Below are 24,171 nucleotides of genomic sequence, written 5' to 3'. Positions count from 1 at the left end.
CCTGGTCATCCATCTGGGTCATCCCTGTGTTATAGGACAAATCTGCTCTTTATGTCTTTAAATGTCTTTCTAATATGCTTTTTATTATTCTCAAAATGTGTGTCTGTCACACACAACTCTTTAATGAACTGACCATCTTGCATTATGTACAAAGGTGTAACCACTGAACTGAACAGTTGTCATCAAAGAGTTTCCATGTTCCAGCACACATGCTGTCCATTTAAAGACCCTTCTGTCCCAAGGGCTATGCCTAGAAACACATTTAAGGATTGATATTCCCCAGAGTCACTGCAGAACAAAAACCCTACCAGCACTGGAGCCCAGCCTGGTTGGGAATTGATTTCAGTTATATCATAACTAGATTCCCCAAAGCACAAAAATGTTCAGAAGCTTAAAAATTGTCTTGATATGTGAGTTATAATTTTTTTTTTTAATTTTCTTTTGCTTTCTAGAGTCTGAAAGGAATGTTAAATTTTTCTAGGAATTAGTACATCTATTGCTTACAAACTATTTTAAATAGCTGTATTTCCTCAATTTCTTGGGCTTGAGTTTTGTCTAGAAATTACAGGGAGAAAACTGCGAGTCCTCATGTGTGCAGTGGTCAGCCCTTTCAAGGAGTCTGCAGTTTGCAATGACGATCATCCTGTTGCGGGGACCAACAACAGCAAAATTAACACAGAGAGAGAAGAGCAGGGTAAAGTGGAGTCTTCAAAGCATTTGTATTTGTAGGATGTAACTGAGGAAGAGTTAACTCTGTAAGATAAGACAGCAGTTATCAAATCCTTGAAGGACTGGTCTGTTACATAGGGATTCTATTTACCCTGAATCACTCAATCAGCTGGAACCAGAACAAGCAAGTGAGAGCTACTGAGAGATTATTTGAGTTTCATATTAGGAAGAATTGGACAGCAGCGATCTCGAAGATGGTATCATTGGCTTCAGAAGGGTCTCAGTCTTATGTCTCTGCAGGTATTCAAGCTGAATGGCCATTGGGAAAAGATACTATTGGGAAGGATTGAGTGTCAGATGAGATGGACTCACTGAATGCCTTAAGCACATGCCACTCATTTTAAGGGGAGAAAGTGCAGCAAAAATGGAGGATCCTGTGGAAAGGGTTATGTCCTACATATTTTAACATATACTCGAAAGCAAAAACACAGATTGATATCTACCTCAGTGCTGAAGGACAAAAACACACAGTGAAATCAAAGCACATCTATCACAAACCATACGTTACTCTCAGAGGCAAGGGCTGCTCCCTACCTCCTATCCCAGGTACTGTGTGCATGGCATTAAAGAAGAGGGGGTTCAAGTGTCAGGAACATGAGAATAAGATACCAGAAAATATTGGACAAATTGAAACAGAAAGGGTTTTCATTGATTTTTTTTAACATTGTGGGGAAAGGTATATTCCTGAGCAATTTATACTGCATTCAACTAGGTTTTTTCAGTGAGAAACAGCATCACAAGAGGTGATAAACAGCAAAGCATAAAACACCATGAGAAGAGCTGTAATTTAGCACCTAAGAGGTTGGTGAGCCAACAGGAAGACAACTGTCATCCCGTGCATTCTTCTGTTACAAGCAGTGAGTGCAGAGTGGGACCATTAGCAATGGCAACAGCAGCAGCAGGGCCACAGCTGGACCATGGGTCCTGGCAATGCACAGACCTAGGACAGTGTCGTCTGGGACACCAAGGCCTGCTCAGGAGGCTGAGTGGTAGCATCGGTCAGCAGAAGGGGACAGTGCAGGGGAAGAGAATGTGGATAAAGGAGTGTGGGTTTAGCAAACTGATGCAGGCACAGAAAACCAACGACCACATCTCGTCATGGATAAGTGGGAGCTAAATGATGAGAACACATGGGCACAGGAAGGGGAAAACCAGACACAGGGGCCTGCTGGAGATTGGAGGGTGGGAGGAGGGAGAGGTCAGAAAGAAGTAACTAATGGCACCAGGCTTAATATCTGGGTGATGAAACAGTCTTTATGACAAACCCCTATAACGTAGGTTTACCTATATAACAAATCTGTGCACGAACCCCTGAACTTAAGATGAAAGTTAAAAAACAGAGAAAGCTGCTGCTAGATACCTAGACTAGAGAGGTGGAAATGGAAACCAGGCATGGGTCTGCAGAATGTGCACAACTATTCACCCATGGGGCCGGTGCATGATGGGTCAAGGATTCATTCAGCCGTGTTGTGTGCATGCGTGTGTGGATGCACAGAACGCAGACAAAAGTATTTCTTTTTCTTTTCTTTCTTTCTTTCTTTTTTTTTTTTTTTTTTTTTTTGAGACAGAGTCTCACTCTGTCGCCCAGGATGCAGGCTGGAGTGCAGTGGCATGATCTCAGCTCACTGCAACCTCCATCTCCTATGTTCAAGTGATTCTCCTGCCTCAGCCTCCTGAGTAGCTGGGACTATAGATGCGCATCACCAGGTTTTGCCATGTTGGCCAGGTTGGTCTTGAACTCCTGACCTCGGGTGATCCTCCCGCCTCGGCCTCCCAAAGTGTGGGATGACAGGCATAAGTCACCACGTCTGACTGGATAAAAGTATTTCTTAAGGAATCTGGGTCTTTCAAATATACAAGTTCCCTCAGAGGTCAGGCTCTCAATTTTTTTCTTTTGCATCTCCTTGTCTTTCTCAGTCCAAAACTGCAGCACCCCCCTCACCACCTTCCATTCCGCCTCTACTTCCTCCATTTGTCTGTGAGCATCAGACCTCACATTAGTCTTACCCATTGGACGCTACGACTGCCTGACTCCCCCGAATGGGAATCCCTCCACTTGTCTTCAATGGCATTCCAATGTCCCACCCTTGGCAGCCACCTCCTCTCTCTTCGCAGACTCAGATATCTCACATCCAAGCACTCTGCTCCCTTGCAGCAATCTCCTCCTTTCTTACTGACACACTCCACATCCCATCAGTGAAATTCCTTCACTCATTTGAGTCTTCTACCATCGCTCTGCAAACCTCTCAAGATCTCACTGTCTCCCAGCCTCAACTTCCCCTTATTCCGCTGAGATTTCACTGTCCATCATCAAAGATTTTCTCTTGCAGAGAACTTTCCTTGCCTCCCCTCTCCATATTTCTCTGTGGTAGTAGCCTGGCAAGCCCCTCGCTACTGAAATGCAATGCTACCTACTGCAGCCCCGCCCTTGACACCTGTATCTTCTTCAGAGACTGCCCTGTTTTTGTCCTCCTTCACATCAAAACTTATTCTAAAAGTTACGTTTAGGCCAGTCACTGTGACTCACAACCTGTAATCCCAGCACTTTGGGAGGCTGAGGTGGGAGACTTTCTTGAGGCCACAAGTTTGAGACAAGCCTGGGCAACATAGTGAGACCATCTCTCTATGTCACAAAAAAAAAAACAAAAAAAATTTATTTTTAAGGTCTGTTTTTCGTATGCCATATTCTCTTCTCAATCCACTCAAAGCTGGCCTCACTTCTCACTGTTCCAGTTCCAGAGAGAATAAACCTGCCAGGGTCTGCAGACACCTCCTCTATGTCTTCAAATAAAATAGTCATGTCTACTTTTGCAGTGGACATCAGGGAAGCATATTCCACAGGAGTCACCTCTCTGCTTGGTGAGTGCTGTCCTTTCACTGACTTTCTTTTTATCTTTCTCCATTGCCTGTCAAAGGTCCTGCCTGATCATGCAATAGTTAAATGCCGTGGCTCTCCCAGAGACCTGTTTGGGGTCCTTTTCCCCTCTGACACACACATTATCTGCAGTTGATCTATCTAGTTTAATAATTTTAAGTGCCACATATATGTAATGACTCTCTGAAGTCCAGGATGACCTCTCCTTATCCTTATCTAATGAGAATCTCAACCTTTGCAGTTCAAAAAAAAGTCTTCGTTTTCATCCACCCTGAGTCCTACACCATTTCATCCTCCCCCAGAGATCTGTAAATGTCACCATTAGGAATTCAATTGCCTAAGCCCAAAATGTTTGAGTTATCTTTGATTCATTGTTCCATTTCCTCATATTCAATTAATTGATTCTTGTCCATTCCATCTACAAAACATTTCCAGATATGTCTATTATTTTGAACTCCACACTGCTCCAAATCCTCATAATCTATCTTAAATTAATATAGCAGCCTTCGAAATTATCTCTTTTCTTCTTTATGTCTCTCTTGAAAATCTTCTATTCAAGCAAAGAGTCAGAATACTTTTTTTTTTTTTTTTTTTAGTCAGGATCTTGCTCTGTTGCCCAGGCTGGAGAGCAGTGGCACAATCTCAGTTCACTGCAACCTCTGCCTCTTGGGTTCCAACAATTCTTGTGCCTCAGCCACCCAACCAGCTGGGACATGCCACCATGCCTCGGTAGATTTGGTATTTTTGGTAGAGACGGGGTTCCACCATGCTGGCCAGGCTTGTCTCGAACTCCTGAGCTCAGGTCATCCACCTGCCTCTACCTCCTTAAATGCTGGGATTACAGGCATGAACCACCACATTCAACCCCAAAAATCATTTTAAAATGGTGTCAAACCTTGTTTAAAATGTGCTAAAGGCTTAAATAAAAATCAAGATTCGTGGCCTGGATTAGGAAAACCAGAACAATAAAAATAAATTTGAAAATCTGAACTCATCTTAAAACATCCTCCCTTTTCACTCACTGAACTCTCAGACAAGCAAGCTTGTTCCTACAGTGTGTATACAATATGCATGCACATACACACCACATGTGTTCACATCAGCTCCTCCCTCAGCCGGAGACATTGGCTTTCCTTGTATAGATCATTCCTTCTACCACTCAGGTACTTCTGAGAGAGGTTCTCAGACCATCCAACCTGAAGAAACCATTTGATCATATTTTTTATTATTGGTTTATTAGCTTGGTGCATTACTTTCAATGGCAAAAACCGCAATAACTTTTGCACCAAGCTAATACGTCATCTCTCCCATCTATTTTAATTTCTGATATAAAAGGAGATCCTCTCTCAGGTCATAGTTGAAAAACTTTTTACAAATGGGTCTCCTATAAACTCCTAACAGCAGTAAACAACTCAAAAGGAAAACGGTTATAGATTAAAGATCATTTAAACTACTTGGGAAAGAAAGACTCCCATATTTTTTCCTTCCTTTGCTTGTTTCTTCGGTACTCATTGTCAAGGATGAAATGTTCCATTTAGCTTTCAGGTGAAAGCCTTTATGCATTCATTCAATTATTTTTAAACAAACTTGACTCCGTATTTATTATGTACCAAGCACTGTTAATGTCCACAAAACAGACAAGGATCCTGGTCTTCCACTCTAGTTCGAGAAGCAGACAAGAAGCAAGCGAAGAGAATGTTGAATTTTTATACTAAAAAAAATGCTCTGTAGGACCTCTCATTCTCTGATATACACAACCATTGTGGTTGACAAGTTTCCCACAGAATATGCTTCATCCAGTTGGGTAAGATAAAAAAATCATTACTGTCAGGATGAAACGAAGAGGATCCACATATTATTGTATTATGATGGTATGAATCAGTGGCAAAATTAAATATCCAACTCTTCAAACTATGCCTCTCATCGCCAGTGCACTAAGTAAGAAAGACAAGAACCCAGTTTATGTTCAATATCTTCTATGTCTCGAATGTTGTTTTGATAATGTTTTAGCTAGGCAGTATATTACTCTCATGAGGCAACAAAATTCTCATAGCCATTGAATTAATAAGCTACTTTTAGTCTAATAATCCACAATTGAATGTGTTCGTGGTGTTTTGCAGCAGTTAAAAGGTTTAAACACACCAAGGAATTTTAGTTAAAGCAAAACAACGGGTCAAGTTCCACCTACAAGGGTAATAGGACCTAGTGTGAGAGGGATGTGGGTGGGTACATTGGTGAATTCATCTCCTTCATCACTTCACAGGTGCCCATAACTTTGTGCTTCGTAGGCAGAACTGCATAACATGTTTACATCAACTTTGTAAAACAGGTGGTAATACCCAATGTAACAGATGAAGAAAAGAAGAGAGACTGCATGAGTTCCTCAAGTCTATATTGGGTGGACCCATAATACAATCTGGCTGTTGTCCTTAAAGAAGACGGTGAAGTGGCATCATCTCACACCAAGAATATTAAGGACACAGACACACACTAAGAGTGAGTTTAGGAGCAGAGGTTTAATCCACAAAAGGAAGAGAAAGGAGAGAAGCTCTCTCTCTCTCATGAGAGATTGGTTGAACCAGGTGTGATGTTTACACAGAACATGGGGAAGGCTGGTCACCCCACTCTAATCTTATTATGCAAATGGGGTCTTTGCCTGCCTGGCACCATATTGTCTTCTTACTATACATGAGGTTTGGCAAAGAGAAGGGAAGATGGAGACATCATTTTGAACATGCCTAGTCCCAGGTAGCCTTTCCCTATTGGTACAACTGCTGGCATTTGCCCGTGCAAGCTTCCAGCTTGCTTGTCTATGTCTGTAGATTGATTTTACAAGTTGCTCTTCGTTAGAAAAGAAAATGATTTGGGGGCTGCTTTTCATCAAAATGAAAACCTTACCTCGGATTCCTGTACCCTCACTATCTGCCTAACTGATTTTTTCTTAACTCCTATATCAATGGCAATATGAAGGCAGAGATTGGAGTGGTGAAGCTGCAAGTTGAGGAATGGCAGAGATTGCCACCAAACCATCAGAAGCCAAGAAGAGGCCAGGGAGGATTAGCCCCTACAGACTTCTGAGGTGGGGAGCCTTGCTAACACCTTGATGTTGGACTTAGAGCCCCCGAAGTGTGAGGCAATTGATTTTTGTTGTTGTGGGTACCCAGCTTGTGGTACTTTGTTATTGAAGCACAGGAAATTAATATACTAGGCTTAGACCAAGAAGTCTTAGACCAAGAAGTACCCATGGGCCTGGGAATTTGAGGTTAGGCATTTGGATGGGTTCTAAAGATCACATTCATATTGTTTAATGATGGATTGGATGTCAGGTATGTGATAAACACAAAATCCAAGTTTCTGGACTAGGAAACTGGAAGTAAAGTTGCCATTTACTGATTTGGTGAAGACTTTGAAGGGGCAGATTTAGAGGAAAACCAGGAACCTTATTTTATATGTGTTAACTTTCAGGTGATTATTAGACACCTACATAGATATGAATTCAGGGAGAGCCACATGAGTCCCAAGTACCAATGGAATTAGAGACATGCAAATCATGCAAATGTGATTGCACAGCTACTGACACTAACTAGAGAAGAGGGAAGCCACAGGAATGCAGCCCCAGGGCACTCCAGCATTAAAAGCTTGGAAGAGGAGAAGGCCCCAGCATAGCAGAGGAGGAAGAGGAAACCGAGGAAGACAGTCAAGAGAGAATGGAGCCCAGAAATCAAGTAACGATGGAGTTTTCAGGAGAAAGTGATCAACGACTTCAAATTATGTTAATAAAACAACACGCAGAGCCTGCATGTTGATTTTTAGATTTGGAATGTTAGAGGCAGTGGTAACAACAGTAAGTGCCATTTTAGTGGCCTGGAGGGGAGAAGAGCCTGATTTCAGTGGATGGAGGGGAGCTTGGTGAGGTCAATTCCAAAGAAGCGTGAACAACTCCTTGGGAATATTTTCTGCATAGAGTAACAGAAGAATGGGAAGTAGCTAGGACAACAGATGTCTCAGAAAAATGAACAGTGAAGTCAAGGCATGAGAGTGGAATGTCTGCACCACAGGAGGACAACACAGGCTTCGGCAAAGACAGATCAATGGAATTTTTCTGCCTAGATACAGATTTCAATGGGACATGCACAGTGACAAATTCTAGTACCAACCATTTTTTTCCAAGGTAAAGGTACCACTGAATGTGCTATGGGTCTACACACATGGTATATATGCAAAAAATGATAATTTTCATGAGGACGTTTTCCTTACAATACTCTAAATTAGTTATGTTGTGTTTTCTTTTTTCTCCATTTTCCTTTCTCCTCCCTCTTTCTTCCTTCTGTCTTTTCTTTCTTCCTTTCTTTTTTAAATCTTGAGCATATCCATTTTCAATTTAGTATAGAAGTATGCATATATAATGTGAATATGAATTATCAACCTTGCTATACTTTCTGTTTCAAAGACATTAATGTATTTCTAAGGGTCAGGGTTTGTGGAACACAGAGAATACTGTGTAGAATTATGAGATCTATAAAATATTTCAATTTGATCTTCTCAGGTAAAGGTTAGAAAACATAAATTGTCATTAATTTGATTGTATCTTCTGACATTATTAATTGTCTTTTGGAAAGTTGAACTAAACATCACTGATGTAATGAAAGATTCTGTTAATTTAAAATAATTTAAAAATTGGAGTTCAAAAGTAAACCTCTATTAAAGGAAGGCAAATAATGTCATTAGTACTCAATGAGAAAAGAAGCTAAAAAATAATTATAGAAAAGGAGCATAAATTTTCATTAGTTTGTATTCTGCCTTTGATAGCTGTTCTCCACTGATTGCTTGGGATTCAGTCTGAGATGCATGTCCTATTTTTGCATTCCATCTACCTCCAGTTTCTTTCTTGTTTACCTACAGAGGCACGAACATACTTTTTCTTTCCAGATCATTGAGGCTTCAGTGATTCTGATAAAGTGTGCTGTCTTTATATGCAAAATTTAGAAATAATTTAAAAGACTTTAAGGCTACAAAATAGGGAAAAAATAGAGGTTCTTAACCTGATGAGAAAACATGTAATTAAATAATTATTGTGAAATATAACTTCTATACAGAAGAATGCACACAAATAGAGCATAATGAATATTATAAACACTTTTGTAGACAAGAAAATAATGTGAATACCCCACATTTTCTGGTGTATTGTCTTTCTGATCTCATATTTCTTTGCCCCTAAAAGTGACCATAACCGTGAATACTACAAACACTTCCTTGTTATAAGGACACTTTTGCTGCCTACATGTTCATCTCTAAAACACAGTGCTTAATTTTGTCTGTTGTCAACCTTCATATAAATGAGTCATACTGACCTCATACCGGTCAAATCGAGCATCTGAGGAAGAACACCGCGGCGTTCCGCCAGGAGGCGCCAGAGAGCGCCGAGGAGACTCAAGATGGCGGCCGAAAGCGGGAAGCCAAACAACGGGGCGGGATTGACTCGGAGCAAGAAGACTTCCCACTGTGGGCAAAGGTAAGTGAGAGGTCCTCTGCAGTCCACGCTCCCACCAGAGGCAGCTACAAGTTGGCTGCAGGAAAGCCCCGTGGCCCTCACAATCTCTGCGCTCAGGACAGGGAGACGCCAGCATCGTTCCAGAGTGTTCCCCTCCACCCCCAGTGCAGTGCCATCTGGGAGTGGGGTCGGCACTACTGCATCCGGCCCCGGGGCCCCACAGTCCCTGCCTCTCCACATCCCGGGCTGGACAGTGTTCTCATGAGTCCACTCAACCCTGAACCTATGAAACTACTAGAAGTAAACAGGGGAAACACGTTAGGACATTGTTTCTGGACAAAGATTTTATGGGTGAGACTTCAAAAACACAGGCAACACAAACAAAATAGAAATAGAGACTATATTAAGCTAAGCAGCTTCTGCACTGCAAAGGAAACAATCCACAGAATAAAGAGAAAACCTGCAGAATGGGAGAACATATCTGCAAACTGTTCACTGCCATGGGACTAACATCCACAATATATAAGGGACCCAACAACTCCACAGCAAAACAATAATTCTCTTAAAAATGGGCAAATAATTGGTATAAATATCTGTCAAAAGAAGATATACAAATAGCCAACAAACATATGAAAAAATGTTAAATATCACTAATCATCAGGTAAATTAAAATTAAAGCCACAATGAGATATAATCGCACTCAGTTAGAATGGCTATTATCAAGCACACACACACACATACAAATAACAAAGGCTTGTGGAGATGTGGAGAAAAGGGAACTCTTATACAATGTTGGTGGGAATGTAAATTAGTACAGCCATTACGAAAACAGTATGGAGGTTGCTCAAAAAACTAAAATTAGATCTACCATGCGATCCAGCAATACCACTGCTGGGTAATTATCCCAGGAAAGATATATCTGCATATGAAAAATAATATCTTCATCTCCATGCTTATTACAACAATATTCACAATAACCAAGATATAGAATCAACCTCAACACCCACCAATATGTGAATGGAGAAAAAAAATGTAGTATATATTCACAATGGAACACTATTCACCCATAAAACGGAATGAAATTCTGTCATTTATGGCAACATGGATAAGCCTGGAGGATGTTGTATTAAGTGGAATAAGCCAGACACAGAAAGATAAATACTACTTTTTCACTCATATGCTGTAGATTAATTAAAAAAAAGATTGAGCTCATGGATATAGAGAGTAAAATTTTGGTCATTAGAAGCTAGAAGGGGTAGGGTTGAGGGGAGGTTAGAGAGTGGTTTGTTAATGGATACAAAATTACAGCTAGACAGAAGCAATAAGTGCTAGTGTGCTATAGTCCTATAGGATAACCACAGTTAAAAGTAACTAATAGTGAGTTTTCAATTAGCTAGAAAAGATGATTTTGAGTATTCCCAGTCCAAGGAAATGATAAATATTTGATGTGATGTATATACTAATCATCCCGGTTTGATTTTTACACATTGTATGCACTTATGACAACCTTACTCTGAATCCCATGAATATGTGCAATTATTACATCTCAACTAAAAAATAAAAGAGAAAAAATAAAGGAGACACCATAGGTGCAGGGGGAAAATGAAAAGGAAATATGAAAAAATCACCACTTTATATCAGTTTATAAAATAATTGATTCAAAGAAGCATTGTCTTTGCAAAATACAGATTTTATATGAAATGATAGCAGAGAAATGAAGAGTCAAACAGTACTGAAGAATCACCCCATAACACCATAGGCCTCAAATTACATTTACATAGGAACATAAATAGTGTGAAACCAGTAGAGTCAGAAGTGATATTCACACACAGCGGACTCTGCAGAGAAAGATTCACTTGGAACGGGGATGTTCCCAGCTGTGAGAGAACAAATACAAAATTCCCCTGGGAGAGCGCTGTGATAAAGCAAAAAATGCAGTGTAGAGCTCTGGAAAGTGAAAGATGCATCACCAGATACGGAGGAATCTAATGGACCATTAAGTCAAAAGAAGAAGAAAAGAAAAACAGTGATCTTTGAATCTCATTCTTTGAGGGTATAGTGGAGTATGGGTTATTTTCTTACCAAAATAAATGCCTCGAATTGTGTTTATTACGTGACAACACTGTACTTGTGCTAAGATAATATGATGTATACCAACATTACCAGATCAGGCACTCAACCCACCCTTCCCAACTCACAGGAGAGCAGCACCCAGAGAAAAAATAGAACGTATATAATGTTACATATCAGCAGTGCAGAATTCCTTCATGAATATTTGAAACAGTAAATTGAGGCTTCTGTAAGGTAATTTTCTGAGTGATTCTTTTGCTAACCAAGCAAGAAAAGCAGTTTTCCCACATTGAATTAATTATACCATATCTGTGACAGCTGAAGAAATATATTCACATAGCCTCCTTTAAGACAATTATTAGTCCTTTAGTGAAAGTAGTTGTCTTGATGGAATTGATGACTTGAGAGCATTGGATGTACTATGAGTCAAATAAGACACCTGATTTAAAGCTACCTTTCCTGGCCATTTATGATTCAATGAATGTTACCAATACTGCTCAGTGTATTCCAGGAGTCCGTGCCAAGGTTGAAGTAACTGACTAGTTGCACATACCACTACAGTTGAAAACATGTGTAATGAGGTTGAGAAAACACTAATTCAGAATAATGTGAAGTGGACTCTGCTAAGATGTGTCCCAAATGATGGTGTTGAAAATATACATAGAGCAGAAAAATTCTTAGACAAATATATAAAGTTTGTGAAAATGCAAAGTGTTCAACATTTATGACTTATTAATTGTATTGACTTATCAGCAGGTATTTGCAAGAAAATATTTGAATTTCTCATGCATTACTAAAGCAGTGCAGTCAACCATGTCTATAAGTATTTGTTAGAAAAAAAAAAAGCTAAATATTCCAACTTGTGCTACTGCACATAGGAATTGGATGGCTAGGTAAAAGCCATTCCAGAAAAAGACTATTCAAAGACATTAAATGTATTTATAGGAAAAATATAAAACTACAGAAAAGTGTAACTGTTAGAGTAGGCAGACAGCCAGACATAAGCAGGAGATGGGAATACCTGAGAAAAGGAGGTCTGGAAAATCTCTCACCCCAGGGACCACCCGAAACCTGCATGCTGGGTATATGCAGAGAGTGGGGGGAATACCTAGGCAGGAGGGAACACCCCTTAAGATGCCCAGCAGTCGCTCACTCTGCAGTTAACCTGTTGGAATGCAGCTGGGTGTCAGTTGATAAGCGGAAGAGGGCAAAGAAGAAATTCCTAGGCGATAACACAGGCACCGTTTATATCCAACACTTGGCCTGTGCATGTGCACTAACTAATAGTAAGGGAGGGTCCCACAAACCTGGGAAGGAAACTTGGTGGGGAGAAGGGGAGGACTTAAGGCGGGAGTGGAAACACTAGTCAAAGAAAAAAGGAGGGGACTTAAGGCAGAGGTGAGAACTTCAAGAGAGTATTTTTCATCATAAAAACCCAACACAGAACTCACAGGCTGCTGCGGGCCCACTCCCTTCAGCAGCCAGCTCTGCCTCTTCTTTTCAGCATGCATTGTCTCTCTAAATAAATTCTCTACTATTTTCCTTTAATTTTTTTTTTTTTTGATAAATCAGTCACTTGGCAGAATTCTTTCTCCAAGAATAACAACTGATGATTCTTGCACTTCCTGTAACACAAGGGGAGAAAAACAGTATGATCATCTTAAATGGTATTCCAGATTAGAAATTACACAACTGAGCCAAGTGTAGTGGCATCCCAGCTACTCAGGAGGTTGAGGCAGGAGGATTTCTGGAGGCCAAGGGTTTGAGGCCGCAGTGGGTTATGAGTGCACCATTGCGCTGTAGTTTGGGCAACAGAGCAACATGCCCTTTCTAAAACTTAAATGAATAAATAAGCAAAAGGAAGGAAGGAAGGAAGGAAAAAAGGAAGGAAGGAAGAAAGGAGGGAAGGAAGGAAGGAAGGAAGGAAGGAAGGAAGGAAGGAAGGAAGGAAGGAAGACAAGAAAGGAAGGAAGGAAAGGAAAGAAGGGAGGGAGGAAGGGAGGCAGGGAGGGAGGAGAAATCATAACAGAAATGTTAGAAAGAAAAACAAGAAATAGAGTATTTGATATTTATTTTAGGAATAATTTGGAGAAAAGAAATGAAGTTAGTAAATAGATTAATAGAAAACGAAGGAAGAAAAAATAAGGGTATTACAAACGTATAAAGGTATACATAAAGACAAAAGAAAAATAAATTTTGGGGGCATATATTGCTGTGTAAGAAACCACCCCAAATCATTGTGGCTTAAAACAACATGCATTTTATCTTATCAAAGCTGTTAAAGGCCTAGCCGTGTTTTAAGGGGAAGAAACATGAACTTTAACTACTGGTGAGGGGAAAGATCCTTGTACCAGGAGAATTGCGTGGAGGTCATATCTGGAAACCTCCTACCACCCAAGATAGAGCCGTAAATCCAAACGAGAGAGCAAAGAAAATAAACCACATAGGATGCAGATGAGCAACAGAAACAACAGCAATGTAGCAAATACATATGAGTGTGTAGCCAGTGTCTGGTGTGTAGCATAATGAGCACAGTAAATACACATGAGTATTTACTGTCTGCAATCATGAGGAAACAATTAGAGAATTGGAAAAACTGAGCTGTGACACAGACCAAAAGATGACCTGGTCTTTAAAACAATAGAAATTAACCTATGTTGTGAAAGACAGAAGAGGGGAGAAAAGAGATACTGGTTCAGACAGCACTGACCAAAGAGACCTGTCAACCAAATGCTCTGGGGAAGACACTGATAATGAACAGTGATTCTTATAGTCATTTGGGAAATTTGAATTAGGATTTTATTTTAAATATTAATATTTTATCAACGAATTGTTGGCTATGATTACAAAGTGTTGACATATAGGATATCAAATGATCCTAAGTGAACAGGGAATGAGACAAGGAAGAACAATATTGTATCCACAAAATTTACTACTTCAGAAATAAATCCTAAGTGAAACATAGAATCTTTCTGTTTGACTATTTCCTCAAACTATTTTTCCCTGGACAACAGGCATCTGCAAATAAAATATTGAAAGGGAAGCTTCATTAAACACTAAACGAGATTTACCAGGACTCCTGAAGCTCTGTTTTGTCTCGTGGTTAACAGATCCGTGGTTATCTCAGAAGCCCTGGTCTGACCTGATGAGAGTCCAGGTCGTGGGGGAAGGGGGTAAAGCAATTGATTCCCTGTAGTAACACTGAGACAGGAGACTTCTCTTGACCCCCTCACAGGACTTGTGACAGGGTGGCTCATTTGTTTGGCCACCATGCTGAAACCCTTTGTGGGAGGGGGAGCATGCAGGTGAGCAGGTGCAGGAACCAGGGTGAGTGCCTTTGCACACCAGCAGGAATGAAACCTGTATCAGCCTGTGGCAGCATCTAAGAGTTGCCCGTGACCTATGGAGCCCCAGAGGGTGTGTTACAAACAATGCTCTTTTAACTTTGCCATCTGTGGATGGATTAAGTGTTAAACAGCTCAGTGAAGAGTCAGTGTGATAGCCTTTTTGGGTTCCCACACCCAGTGCATCCCAAATTCTTGTCTGGCATCCAGGAAGAATCAGGTCACACAAACAGACTGAGGGTGGTATATGTGGAGGGTTTTATTGAGTGATGGGAGTGACAGAAGTGACTCTCAGCAGGATGGGGAGGTGGAAAGGGGATGGAATGGGAAGATAATCTTCCCCTGAAGTTTGGCAATCCCCAGCCAAACTCCTCTCTGACCATCCCCGGTCAAACTCCTCTCTGACCATCCCCAGCCAAACTCTTCTCTGACTGTCCCCAGCTGAACTCCTCTCTGACCTTCCCCAGCTGAAATTCTCTCTGACCGTCCTTGGCTGAACTCCACTCTGACCATAGTCTCTGATATCCAGCTGCCTCTTTTCTCAACATTCAGATGCATCTTCCTTCTCTCCTTTTCTGTTATTCCACTCTGCTCTTCTGCCAGTGAAATTTGGGGGTTTTATAGGTACAGGTTGGGAGTGAGGTAGGCCAGGGTTGTTTTGGAAAAGGCAACCCTTGGGTAGGTAAACAGGAATGCATGTTCTTATTTAGAGCCACAGGTCTGGGCTTGAGGGTGGTGCCCTTGTCAGGGACCCCGCTCTCTTCTACTGAGTATTTCCCTTCCTCCTGTCTGGATCATTGAGAAACCAAGCCATGCAATGCAAATATGTGTTACCTTCTAGCATGTAGAGAAACCCTCTAGATAGCAACTGATAGGACTAGGTGCCAGGCCTAGCAAAGGGCAGAGATGATGAAAAGCAAGACAGTCTAAGAATTAATCCTGCCTGTCTTAATATAAAAGATTCTTATTTCGTTTTTAATTTTAATTGAATACATAATGAACTAATTCAGTCTACTATGAAAAGTCACGGGAAAAAACCGTATTCGCCAAATTTTAGAATATTATTCCATCTGTCCCCACTGACCACTCACGCTTTCTCTTTTCTTTTCCCCCTTCTAACTTATTAGAGTTATTATAAGGACAAAACTAACAACAAAATATTTATAAATCATAAAACATCATTTATTTTGAAGTATTTTTCTTGTTCTATTTCTATATTCTTCCCTGATTCATTTTTGGTTTATCCCTCTCTCATACCTCTTTTAAGCACAGATAAAAGATGTGTTTCCTTATCTTAAAAGATACCACCCCAAGAGATTAATTAACATACAGAGAAATCATTAACATGCAAATTAACCTACTAAATGCCATGTTTTCTCATGAAAGAAGCCAGAGGCGACAGTTGCTCAACAGCAACCAGCAACCTGTGGCCTCAGGGAAACGTGGCAATGACTGTCTTCCCCAAGAGAATGCTGGCACGTGATTTATATCCGGCAAGCAGAATACAGAGAGTTTCTCACTGGAAAATGCTCTTCCCACTTTTATTGCTGGAATTTTGCTAAAACAAAGAAATCTGTATTAAGATGAGTGCAGCTGTGTTAGAAACAAGTGTCATACATGTTGAAATGTATTTATTTTTCCAACTCATACCAACAGAAACTCAATTATTCTTCATTCTGGAAGATCTGCTAAGTTTCCTTAACTTACCGTGTCCTGATATCTGTGGTGAAGGCATGGACTGCATTGACTGCGCCACAGAAGAACTCTGATGTCAAGAGCTGCATTTTATTTAATTCATTATTATTATTATTATTGATAAACGTAAAAGGAAAATAAAATCTCAGGATTCCAAAGTCACTGTGCCAGAAGGTAAAAGTTAAGTTGGAAGCTGAATCATGAAAAAACCCCAAAAATCAAACTCCTTTAAAGAGTTTGATTCTTTTTTATAAAAGACTTTAAAGACTTTAGCTGTGGTAACAACACTTAACATTAGCTCTATCCTCTTCAGTGTTTAAGTGCTATCCATTGTTGTTGATTATTCAGTATAATGCCATACAGAAAATCTTAAGAGCTTATTTATCTTACTTGGGTAAAACTTTATGCCTCTTAATTGGTAACTCCCCATCTTCCTCTCCCCTGCAATTCTCTGCCCCCGAGTCTCTGAAAACCACTCATTGATTCTATGAATTTGAGTATTGAAGGTCTCTCATATAATGGAATCATGCAGTATTTATCTTTCTGAGATGGCTTTAGTTCACTTAGAATAATATCCTCAAGATTTAAGCATGTTGTTACAGAAGATAAATTTTCTTCTGTTTTTCAGGCTGAATAGTATTTTATTGTATATATGTAATGGGAGCATTATCTGACCACCCTTGCAGGGAATGTAACAAGGTAGTGGCTCATCTATTCAGCCAGGGATGCTTAAACCCCCAGTGAGGGGAGCGGGGGACAGGGGGCATGAGGACAGGTAGGTGCAGGAGATTTGGTGAGCACTTTTGAGCTCCATCTTCATGGTAGCATCTAGGGGTGAGTGTCTGGGACTCCCAAAACCCCAGTGTGCATGTTACAGTGCTCTTTTAAGCTCTGACCCCATGGTAGCATCTAGGGGTGGGTGCCTGCAACTCCTGAAGCCCCCGTGGGCATGCTACAGTGTTCTTTTGAGCTCTGATGTCTGCAGACAGCTTAAGTGTTAACCAGCTCAGTGCCCTCTTGGTCCCTGGGTTCTTGTCTGGCTTCCAGGAAGAATCAGGTCCCATACGGACTTGAAGGATGGTGAATGCAGGGATTTGGCTGGGCAATGGAGATGGCTCTTGACCGGATGAGTGGGGAGCTGGAAAGGGGATGGAGTGGGGAGATGATCTTGCCCTGGAGTTTGGTTGTCCTGTGGCCAATATTCTCTCTGACCATTTCCAGCATATCTCCTCTCAACATTCATACACTCCTTCTCTGCTGCTCTTCTGCTCCTTTCTGTTCTGTTTGTCTGCTTATGTGCTTGTGGAGTGTGGGGTTTGGAGTTTATATGGGTACAGGATAGGGGGATATGGCTGGCCAAACAGGTATATTTTTAAAATGTTCAATGTCACTGCTAATCAGGAAAATTCTAAGAAAAACCATAATGAGATACCACCTGTCAGGATGGCTATCAACAACAACAACAAAAACAACAATGACATACACGCACATACAAAAGAGAGCAGGTTTTGGTAAAGATGAGAAGACGCTGGAGGGACACTTGCACACTGTTGGTGGGAAAACAAAGCAAAGAAACTGCTATGGGAAACAGTTGGAACAGTACTCCCAACGCTAGAAACAGAAGTGCCATTGGATTCAGTTATTCCACTTCTGGGTATTTATCCAAAATTATTGAAATTCAGGATCTTGATACTAGAAAGACTTTAAGGCAGTTATTATAAATATGTTCAAAGCTTTCAAAGGAAATATAAACATGTTGAAGAGAGTACAATAGTGTAACAGAATTTCTTGAGATGAAACAATGAAATATCTGAAAGAGTTATTTAACTTACTAGGATTCATAGCAGTTTATAAAATGCAAAAGAAAAAATCAGTGAAATTTTAGAACATTAGAAACTATCCGCACAGAAACAGAACTTACACCTCAAATATGTGAAGAAGAATTGTATTACAATAACGTAGAATATCCCCAAAATCCTTAATAGATTTTAGAACAGGAAGAAACAATAATTTAGAATATCCCTCAAAATCTGTAATCGATTTTAGCAAAGAAATAAACAGAAAACAGATTTTAGAAACAGAAAGAACTGGAAGTGGGAGCTCAATATCGTTAAGAATGTGAAAGGAAAATAAATCTTGGGACCCCGAACTCACTGAGCCAAAGGGAAAGTCAAACTAGAAACTGCATCATGAAACTCTGCCTCCCATTTTATTCCTAAATAAAACAGCTACAAAAATAAAAAAGCTACATACCTCCCCCACGGTTTTCCCAGTAAGAAATCCCTTGTGGGCCCCAAGATTCTTACCCTAAAACAGTCCTGTTGAATTTCACCCCAGCAGGAAAAATTGACACCTTATCTTCAGAGGTATGACACAAAGGATGAGACTCAAAGTCATATCTCTGCTCACTCGAGACAATGCATATTGGATTGCTTCCCCTGACCTATGCTTATTTCATTTTATGTAAAAATGCAGATTCAGTGAGCTAGATGAATATATAATTGACTATTCCTCTACCGCCTCTCACATGTGAATGGCTGATCAAAGACTCAAAGGAATGAAACCATTTGCCTCTTACCTACCCACACCTTTTAAAATGTCTTCCTCTTTCCCCAGTATCTGTCCTTTCCTCTTTAAATGTTGAAGCCTTCAAAATCATCTTTAGAGAAAGGTACCTTTCTCTAAAAATGGGATGTATCTCCCATGCTCACATCCTCATCCTTGGCAAAATAAACTTCTCCATTGATTGAGACTTGTCTCGGATACTTTTAATTAGTATCTGTCTCAGATACTAGGTAAATGCAAATGACAACTACATCAAGATGCTACTACATACATCTTACAACAGCTGAAATTTAAAAGATTGAAAATCCCATTGGTGGTGACCATGTGGATCAGTGAGAGAACTCATCCATTGTTGGTGGGAATGGAACATGGTTAAGTGTCTTAGAGAAAATTTTAATTAATTTGTATTAAAAATTAAATATATGCCATGTGACACAGTCATTCCATTCTTGGGGATCAGATGGAATTTTTAAATATTATACATATTGTCTAAAGTTCACTTAGACTTTCTAAAACATGAGAGTTAAACATCTTTAATACTGTATTTTGTGAAAGCAAGCCTTAAATGAGAGTCCACTTCTGGTCAGAGTGTTGTGAGGGGTCGGTTGATTCCCCTCTGAATAAAACAAGTATAATCTTAGACAAATTTGTCAAAACAACTATTTTTATTCTCTGAACATTTACCTTATCCAGAGAATCAGACACCAAGTGAAACAATGTCCACAAATTAGAAAGCATTAATCTTTAAAAAAACAAAAACAAAAACAAAAACAAAACCCAGAAAAACCAAAACAGTTATAATTTTAGCCAAGGACATCAGTGAGCAGATGGCTTTCTTGACCACCATGGTCAAAGCTTTCTCTGACTGGGGTTGGATGGAATCACAAGCAGCTTTGAAGAATTGCTAGAGATTGCTAAGCTCACTGAGTTAGGACATAGGTCATTCATAAACTCATAGATTTGTTGGCTAACAGTAGTAGATTTGGTACAGAACAGATGCAAAAACTCATGCAGCTTTCTTAGCCTGAGTTTGCAGACTAGGTTCTGGGTAAGTGGCAGTGCAGCTGCAGACTTAATGGGGAGATTCTAGAAGTAAGAGAACCAGTGGAAGGGCTGATATATGCTGCCCTCCACTCTCTGCCTGTCCACCACACTACGCTATGCAAGTGTGAGGAGACCCAAGGTGTTCTGATAAAGGAAAGCCAAGACAGACTTAAAAACTGTATGCAAGTTCAAATGTGTTTCTCAACCTGTGAACAACTCAGTTGGAAGGTTTACAAAATGAAATATCTGATTGCAACCCCTGTCCAAATCACTGGAACTGATCACCAAAATCTGCAGAGACAGAAACAACCCCAAGGACCTAAGGAAAAAAAGACAACAAAAAAGGGAGCATAACACATCAACAGCTGAGCTTCGTAGAAGAGATGAGGTTTTCCAGTGAAGTCCAGGGAGGTTTCCTAAAAATAGTCCAACAGCCCTCAGGAAAAAAAAAAAAAAAAAAAAAAAATATATATATATATATATATATATATATATATATATATATATGTGCTTTCTGCTTTCTTTTCCTTTTATCTTGAATGTCAGTTTTTAACCAAAAATTACACAATACACAAAGACTCAGGGAAGTGTGAGGCATATTGGAAAATAAATTTTAAAAAGATAGCATGAACTGACTGGGTAGGACCAGTTGTTGAATGTACCATAAAAAGAACGGCAATTGTACATAAATTCAGCACATTGTCCTTTCATAAAAGCCAGTGCTCCTCTACAAGCTCTACAAGGAAACCATCTGTTCTCCAAAGGTGTATGCTATACAAATTTTCTTTTAAGACGGTGCCGAACAAAAGGCAGTCTGTGCTTGTGCTGTGCAGATGTGCGTGACACCTATGGGTCATTGTTTTCTGACAGACATAGCAGGCAAATCTTAAACACTACAATTGTGCCTTTACTTACATTTTCATTGGATTGCCCTCTGCTCCATATTTGTAAAATCTCATGACAAGGATGGTAAAATTTTAGTTCCTTTCCATTGATATCTATCCCTCAAAAAGTAGGAAGCCCAATACAGGCCTTATCCCAGACCTGCCACTTTAGAAGTGTTATGCCCAGACCGTTTGTTCCCCAAAGAAGACCACCAGAGTCCAGAGTCAAAGCCAAGCGGCAAGGATCTTTAATGCAAGTTCGAACTTGGTCCCTCCGTTCTACAACATACAAGAGGGCCTCGAACAATGCGTGCGCTTGCTTTTTATAGCCCGATGCATACAGGATATGTAAGGTTACAGAGGTACAAAGGAATTCTTTTGGTTGCAGCATTACAACTGGTAATTGGTTAACACAATTAACAGTTTTCTATTTGTTCCCGTCCATTTAGTAAAACTACAAACGGTTGTGACCTTATCAGGGGCTCTCTAGGTGGTGTTTCTGAGATGTGTGAGGAGGGGGATGTGTTTGTGTTGGGCTCAGGAAGTTGGGACAAAATAGAGGATTGTGTTTGTACTGGGCCCAGAACTAAGATATGTGGCAGACACCGGTAATTAGAGCAGGACAGAGACTTTCACAACGTTTGTCCTTACAATCTCTGGAGTCTATAGATAACCTAATCGGTTAGGTCCGGGGTCGATCTTTAACTAGGCTCAGGGCGCCGCCCGGGCTGTCAGGGCACCGCCCGGGCTGTTTGCCTGTGGACTTCATTTCTGCCTTTTAGTTTTTTTCATTTGATCTCTTTCAGAAGCTCTTCAGGGAAGCCGTGGAGTTTGCATTTAATTAAAAATCACTTTATTCCTAAACACAGTAAAATTTCGGAATCTCTGCCTACAGAATCAAACAGGAAATGTAAGCCTGATGTAGAAAGCCTTGTTGCACTGACTGCCCCTTATGTCCCTCTCAGTCTTTCCTGTTCTCACGTCCTGCAGTCCCACGGTATCAAAGTGCACACAGCTGCCAGTACTCACCATGTTCCTACATGGCTATCCTTTGAAAGTAAGTGGAAAATAAGCCCCAGTTTGAAATGATTGGTTTGATTCTAAGGTGTTCACAGATTGAAATACTGAGTTTACTACTCATCAATGAGGAATTAAGCTCCAATTCTAAAATATGATTTAATTTCTTATTCCCATAGAAATATAGGATTTTTGCATTTTATACATAGTGGCTGGAGTTACAAATCCTAACCGATATGTTACTTGTTCTAGGCCAATATAACTAACATGTCTTTGAGAGTAAAAATAAAATGTATAACCTTGACTTTTTTCTAACAAAGAAAAGGAAGGTGATTTATAAACCAGAAAGGTCACAGTCAGAGTATAATGTCTTATCTCTAGTCTGATCACCTGTTTTAGCTCAATTCAAATACCCATTTGCTCAAAATTTTACCTAGCCATGTGCAGATATTATGCAAAGCAAAAAAATGAGAATTTGTATTGAATATTCTGTGTGTATCCTAACATTTCTTATGTCAGCTGTAAAAGAAATTTTTCTATTTCTATAGATTCTGAAGCTATAGTCAGATACGTATGGGCATAGATCTCCTGGATTTGTTTCTCTGAAGAATTCTGATTAATGCAGTCGGCAGGTCTGTAAAATAAGCAGACATGTATCTGCAATAGTTAAGTTCTGTGCTACTTAGACAAAAAAATTTTTAAAATAAAAATTACAAAAGACTTTTAAAAAGGAAAAGGTCCCTGACCAGATCCCAAGCATCATCAATTAAGGCATTATTAACTATATGTTATAGGGAACCACCTTGTATAGGAGAGAAAGTAGGCAGTGTGCCGTGACTCACGCCTATAATCCCAGCATTTTGGGAGGCTGAGGCAGGTGGATCACCTGAGGTCAGAAGTTCGAGACCAGCCTGGCCAACATGGTGAAAACCCATCTCTACTAAAAATGCAAAAAAATTAGACGGGTGTGGTGGCATGCACCTGTAATCCCAGGTACTTGAGAGGCTGAGACAGGAGAATCGCTTGAACCTGCGATGCGGAGGTTGCAGTGAGCTAAGATCGTGTCACTGCACTCCATCCTGGGCAACAAGAGCGAAACTCAGTCTTAAAAAAGAGAGAGAGAGAGAGAGAGAGAAAGTAAACAGGAATTGTATCCTCTGCCTCTCATATAAATCTCCTCTTTCTAAATTAAGATGCTTTTTTTTTCTGGGGATAATGGTTTTTCCAAAAGGAACAAAAATTCAAGCCTGGTAGAAACTAACCACGATGATTCTCTTTTGGTTGCAATAATATGTGGGACTTTCACTTTCCATATAATAGAATTCTATGATAATTACATTTTGTAAGAAGCATGTATAAAGCCAGAAAGGGAACTGAAAAAAAAGTATGTATTTCTTTCATAAACATTTAAAACATAAAGACATCAAATATGAAAATCTGTTGGGATAAGAGAAATTGCCAGCATGAAAATCAAACCATTATTCTCTATTGTTTTAATTATCAAATTGGTTGACTTAGTTCATTTGTGCTGTTGATAACAAGACACCTGTGACAGACTAAGTCATTTATAAACAGACATTTCTAGATCGCAGTTCTGGAGGCTGGAGGTCTGAGGTCACGATTCCAGCAGATTTGGTGTTTGGTGAAGGCCTGGTCTTTGCTTCATAGATGGTGCTTCTGATTTTATCCTCACATGGCAGAAGGGGTAGAAGGAAGGACCAGGCAGCTCTGGTAAGATCATTTTATAAGGTCTTTTAATCCCATTCGGGAGGGTGGAGCCCTCAGGATGTAACCACTTTTGCAAAGGTTCTACATCTTACTACCACAGCATGGGGCATTCAGTTTCAACATGAATTTTGGAGGGACACAAACATTCAAACCCTAACCCTGTTTTTTGTTGATAGTTTGTTAAAGTTTATTTCTGTGTTTTGAAACTGAAGTATCTCATGTAATTGGCAACAGTCCTTGGAAGAGGGTTCAATAGTGAATGGAAACCTTAGGAATCTGTTTCTTATTTACAGATCCTCCTGGATTGCAGCAGGGAACACTGCAACTGCAGCAGCACACTGTTTTGCAGTGAAAATTGATTTTCCTTGCTAAGTTCTCTTTCAATTCACCTCATTTCTTGTTTCTCATACAGTTAATATATTATTTTTCCCTCTATGCCTAAAAACTTTCTGAGAGATCTGAGAAACCCCACAGCTAACTCATCACCACTACAACATGCAGCTTTCTTATACCGACCACAATTTTAAATTCAACTGAATATACGGAGTCAATTTACTAAAGGTTCCATATATTATCTTGTTAGCACAATCTCATTTATAAAAATCTCACACCCAAAATGTTTTTAAAGTTAATATATAAAATATTCCATTTCATTTCTAATATTTATTTTTTAGCACTTATCGTCTCAGCCATTAGTAGGCATCAAAAAGGATAGCCCTGTTCCAAATT

This window comes from Rhinopithecus roxellana, chromosome 9, assembly GCF_007565055.1.
Source record: "Rhinopithecus roxellana isolate Shanxi Qingling chromosome 9, ASM756505v1, whole genome shotgun sequence".
Classification (NCBI taxonomy): Eukaryota; Metazoa; Chordata; class Mammalia; order Primates; family Cercopithecidae; genus Rhinopithecus; species Rhinopithecus roxellana.
This window is presented reverse-complemented; position numbering follows the sequence as displayed.